Source organism: Arachis hypogaea, chromosome 13 (assembly GCF_003086295.3).
Source record: "Arachis hypogaea cultivar Tifrunner chromosome 13, arahy.Tifrunner.gnm2.J5K5, whole genome shotgun sequence".
NCBI lineage: Eukaryota > Viridiplantae > Streptophyta > Magnoliopsida > Fabales > Fabaceae > Arachis > Arachis hypogaea.
This window is the reverse complement of record NC_092048.1, coordinates 120,863,905-120,869,971: the sequence shown is the minus strand read 5'-3', so window position 1 is coordinate 120,869,971 and position 6,067 is coordinate 120,863,905. Positions and strand designations below refer to the sequence as shown.

Genomic DNA, 6,067 nt, shown 5'->3' with positions numbered 1-6,067 from the left:
GCAAAATTGAGGAAAACAATTACAATCAATACAAAATAATTCAGATGATAAAATTAAAGCCATGATAGATAGCTAAGATGTTTTTGAAGTTTCAGTGACCAAGTATTATGTAGTGCCTAATCAATCATTTTGGATAAACAATAAAATATTCTTAGGAGGGAAGAAATAGATGTACGAGATAGGAAACTTTTAGCATCTATTTGGTGTAAAGCTCATGATCTTTACAGAGGATTTTCCCTTTCAGACATGTTGAGAGATTAGAAAGCTACGCGTTATAGATAAATCTTTTGCTTTATTTTGATTTTCCATAGTGTATGCAGTGTACTAGCTGCCCCATGTGATTCAATCTGAATTTCAAGGATACCAGATTCACAGTCAAAATACTATTATTCATGAACAATAATTATGACATATACCTCTAAGTTACATTTATTGTGCTATTCTGGTAATAGAAGATCACATAAAATAAAATATGAAATATATTTTCATAAACATAATAGTGGCCAAAGTTGGATATAGTTTCCTTTAAACAACCTTTTGAAACCAAAGCAACTTGTGTCATATATGTTCAACTTTCTTCTCATGTGTAAGATTAGAGACATGAATGACTTCCAAATTCAATTTTGAGAGAATTTGCAGGACTATATATATCTTCATTAGTTTATTTTGAACAGTCCTGCACATCCTGAATTTTTCTCATCAATTTGGACATGTTAGATTAAAAGATTAAAATTAAAATTTTGAAATGAAGGATGGAATGATGCAACAAGAAACATTACCTTGAAGCTGCATTTTTCTTCAACGTCAGCAGCGGTTTCTAAGAGCTGGAATTTTATGAAGCTATATTATCATCAATGGCTAAATCAGACAACATTTGAATCTAATATTGCCAAAATGAGCACAAAATAACGGAGGTTTTCCAAACTGAGCACAGAATAAGGAAGTTTTCCAAAATCCCTCTATTCTTAATTCCTGAGTCGCCTGTGATCAACCTTACTCAGGTTAGATATGGAACTATGCATAAATTATATATATTCATTTATTCAATGATATGGTATTATTGAACTGATCACTTAAAAATGCAATAATACCTTAACTGAATCTTGTATTGCCCTTTGGATATGGGGTTAAATCATCCTTGGCAGCAATGAGGAGGCATGAAATTTTATAGTCAGTGAGTTCTCCTTGTCTTGCAACCTGCTCAGGCATATCTCTGGATTTCTTTTATGAATGTTCATTTGAGCTGGAAATCATAAAGGAAAGAGCAAAACATATGAAACAAGAACCAAATGCCAAAAGGAAATGAAAATATGCAACTAATAGTGATAGATTCGTTCAGCTAAGGAAAACTATTCCACATTCTATGACCAATGTAAGTCTGTTAGCCATGACCCATGGTTCGGCACCTCTGCCTTGGCAAGCTCTAGATAAGATCGGAATCAAATCAGACAACAGCACTTGAAGGGTATAAGATACATATTAAGATACATATACATGTAAATCTAAAAATACAAAACATATTAAGATACATATACACAAAAGGCAGAAACAATTAAATAAACATAACTATCAAGTTGATCAAACTGTAGGAATCATGTACTCATGTTTGATTCCACAAACATCTAAAGTGAGCTATCGTCTTCACCATACACAAGGAAGCAAGCATATCACATGCATCAAAATCCTATTAGTAGGTCTTGTTTTCAGCACCATTGGAATGGAAAATGTATATGGTGGATATTTCAATGATGATGTCTTCATTTGAAACTATATTTGCTATCTTTATGCCACTAATATTTAGTATTATATAAATATACTATTTTGTAAAAATGTATTATTGCTGAATTGCGTATGGAAATGAAATTAAGTCTCTTGCATAATACTTCTCAATAAATTCCTCTTTCACAAAACATAGAAAGAGACAGATAAAAAATGACTTAGTATAATTTTAATTCAGGTTCTATATTACCTTGATTCGTCATTAATTTTGTCAAAACAAATTCATTCAGAATATGAAAAATGGTGAGCCTCTGAGGAGAGATTAACAATTCTTCCTTCTTTCTTACTTTCGTGTGATGTCTTCTTCATAGTCTCCAACAAAAGATTTGTTAACAGAAAGTGACTTGTGGAATAAAAAACAATGGATTAGTTTCATCTTACGAAAATATTAGCATGCCGAAAAAGTTATATTTTTGGGGGAAGGTTGAAGTGATGTCACCAACTCACAGAGACATCAATTGAATTTCATTCAGAAGACTTCCTAGGGCTTTCAAACAAAAATAGAGCTGCTTTAATTTTTCATATAGCTAAGTGATTTGTGTCAAATTGTAGCTCAATGTTGTCCTTCGATAGCATGAAGGGGCATGCCAAAATTCCTGTATTGTTTCTTAAAATCACAAGGAAAACAATCCAGAAGACATTATGATGCCAGGGCATTTTGGCCAGTTTCACTGACCTTTTCTTTACTATTTTAGGGTAGTTTCATGCATTTCCTTAGTTAATAAGCAAGTTTTGGGTAGATAATCACTTACATCTTAATTCAAGCAAACATTGTGAATTTCATGTGATTTTATGAGCATTATGCATGAATTGAATGACAAATTGGATAATGCATGTCTCATAACTTGGATTAGAGCTTTGATTCACTTTATTTGCTTGATTTCAGGACAAAGAAAGCAAGGAAGAGCCACATTAGCAACTACGTTAATCTAATTAATGTGACCACTAACGTGGGATGGGAATAAACTTGCAACGTTAATGAGAAAAGTGATTGCCAATAACGCCTTCGAAACTATCATGGCCCATGTTAATTGCCACGTTAACTATATTAACGTGGTAGTTAACATGGAGAAAAAGGGAGCTCCAGCGTTAGTGGTAAAAGTGAATACCACTAACGCTCCAAATTGGCAATTGGCCACGTTAAGAGTCACGTTAACTCAGTTAACGTGAACTCTAACGTGGAAAGGAAAGACAATGCCAACGTTAGTGACACTCACCTTTGTCACTAACGTTGGACTAAGCCCAATTGGCCACATTAAGAGTCACGTTAACTCAGTTAACGTGAACTCTAACGTGGGAGGAGCAAGGAGTCGCCAACGTTAGTGACACTCACCTTTGTCACTAACGTTGGACCAAGCCACTATGAGCCACGTTAGTTGCCACGTTAATTGCATTAACGTGGAAGCTAACGTGGAGGAAAGAAATGATGAGCCAACATTAGTGACACTCACCTTTGTCACTAACATTGGAGATGGCAATCACCACCACGTTAGTGGCCACGTTAAGACAATTAATGTGAGGTACTAACGTGAGAAGTGGCATTTGGAGCGTTAGTGACAAAGGTAAGTGTCACTAACGCTCTCGAGGCTAAGGCATGCCCACGTTAAGAGCCACGTTAGTTATACTAACGTGGACTCTTACGTGAGAAAAGGGGGGCTAAGAGCAACGTTATTGGCAAAGGTAAACGCCAATAACGCTTGCGATGGACCAAGAGGCAACATTAGTGGTCACGTTAGTGCCACTAACGTTGAACTTAACGTGAACCATCTTGGGCTAGGAACATTAGTGAAAAAGGTGATCGCCACTAACATTCTCGAACCCACATTTTCACTTAACGTTAACACCACTAGCGTCCTAGCTAAAGTCCATGCCTACTTCACACTTTTTCTGCAAGTAAAGATGAGCCCACTGAAGATTTCAAACTGCTTCAACTCAAGATCCAAAGGTGCATATCCAAAGACTTGAAGAGCCAACTAGAAGATCAAAAGAGTAGTATATATAGGAGTAGTTTTGAACTAAAGAAGGAGCTTTTGGGCATTGGGAGAACTACTCTCTGTATAATTTTACTTTCTCTGCAACTTTTAGTTTTACTAGCAGAATGTATTTTCCATCTTTGCCTTTCATTCCCAGAGCTATGAACAACTAAACCCCTTTCATTGGGTTATGGAGCTCTGTTGTAATTTGATAGATCAATAATAGTTTTCATTATTCTTCTTCTTTCTTTTCTCTTGATTTTACTAGAAAGCTTTCAATCTTCATCCAATTGGGTAGTTGTCTTGGAAAAGAAGCTATTCATACTTGGATCTCTTCGGAACCTTGGAAGAGGAATGAAGAGATCATGCTAGAAATACTTTCTCATGTTGGACCAAATTAGGGTTTGGGTGGATATAGTGACATATAATCCTACCAACACTTTGATTTGGGAATACATGTGGTATAATCAGTGACCACACTTCATCTCTTCTCATGAGCAATTAGACCAAGAAATTGGCTATTGATCAAGATTTGAGAGATTGAATTACCAAGGAATTGGAATTCAATCAATTAAGATTGCCAAGGAGATCAATGAATGCATTGATTGAGGAAGAGATGAAAATGAACTTGATCCGGAGAATACAACATCTCCTGAACCCAATGAACTCCCCATTCCTAATCTTACCCATTCTCTTTAATTTTTTCCATTTACTTTTATGCTCATCTCCCTAATTCCCCATTTAAGATTCTGCAATTCACTTTCTGCTATTTACATTCAGCTCTTTATTTCCAGTATTTACATTTTTTTGCTATTTACTTTCCCGCCATTTAATTTCCTGCAACTCTCAAATCAACTTCTGCTTAGCTCAACTAGAACATTCCTCTGATTAAAGTTGCTTGACCAATCAATCCCTGTGGGATTCGACCTCACTCTATTGTGAGTTTTTACTTGACAACAATTCGGTATACTTGCAGAAGGGAAATTTGTTGAGAGACAAATTTTCCGTGCATCAAGTTTATGCGCCATTGCCGGGGATTGATTTTGTATCAACAATGATTAAATTGGTGGATAAATAGATTGAGCATTTTTCGTTTGTTTGATTTAAATTCTGTTTGAGTAATTTACTTTCAGTTTTAGTTATTTTCTTCCCTTTACCCCTACCCGTTTGTGGTGTTCTCGTATTTGTTACAATTTAGTTCACTAATCCACTAACTGTTTGATATATTGCATCACTCACACTAACAACATTTTTAACAAGAATAATCTCTATCTCCCTTTTACTTTGGCCTTATTGGTTGTATGACAGGTAGAAGAAGCGGGGCTTCAACTTTTATTGATTCTGAACCTGAGAGGACCTTCCTTAGATTAAGGAAGGAAGCAAGAAGAAAGAGAGTCATTGGTGCTGAAGAAGAGGAAGAGTACTTTGAACCCGACATGGATGAGAATATGGAGAACCATCATGAAGAAGAGGCTCACAACCATGGCAGAGAAGTTCCAGTGCATCATGCTGGACAAGAGAGAAGAGTTCTAGGCTCTTATATCAATCCAAACCCAGGAAACTGTGGAAGTAGCATCCAAAAGCCAACCATACATGCCAATAACTTTGAACTAAAGCCATAGCTCATCACCCTTGTTCAGAACAACTGTTCATTCGGAGGAAGTGTCCAAGAAGACCCCAATCAACATCTAACCACATTCCTGAGGATATGTGATACTGTGAAGTCTAATGGTGTTCACCCTGACACCTATAGACTACTTCTGTTTCCCTTCTCACTCAAGGACAAAGCATCCAAATGGCTGGAATCCTTCCCGAAGGAGAGTTTAACAACCTGGGAAGATGTGGTGAACAAATTCTTGGCGATATTCTACCCTCCTCAAAGAATCAACAGGTTGAGAGCTGAGGTACAAACCTTCAGGCAACAAGATGGTGAGACTCTATATGAAGCATGGGAGAGGCTTAAGGACTTGACAAGAAGGTGCCCGCCAGATATGTTCAATGAATGGGTGCAGTTACACATTTTTTATGAGGGTCTTTCTTATGAATCAAAGAAGGCAGTGGACCACTCATCTGGGGATCTCTGAACAAGAAGAAGACCATTGAATAAGCCATAGATGTCATTGAGACTGTAGCGGAGAATGACTACTTCTATGCTTCTGAAAGAGGCAACACTAGAGGAGTAATAGAGCTAAATAACGTGGATGCATTGCTGGCCCAGAACAAGCTGATTACCAAGTAGTTGGCTGACCTTACCAAGAAGATGGAGAGGAACCAAGTAGCAGCAACCACCACCTCATCAGCAACCTAAGAAGGAG

At 36.8% G+C, this 6,067-nt stretch overlaps 1 non-coding gene across 1 annotated transcript; it reads right to left on the bottom strand.

The window, feature by feature from the left end:
* Positions 1-5,641: 5,641 nt before the first annotated feature.
* On the bottom strand, positions 5,642-5,748 carry LOC112739443 (small nucleolar RNA R71). Its single transcript, XR_003170379.1, has one exon. It is a non-coding gene; the product is annotated as a small nucleolar RNA R71 (small nucleolar RNA).
* Positions 5,749-6,067: the final 319 nt, after the last annotated feature.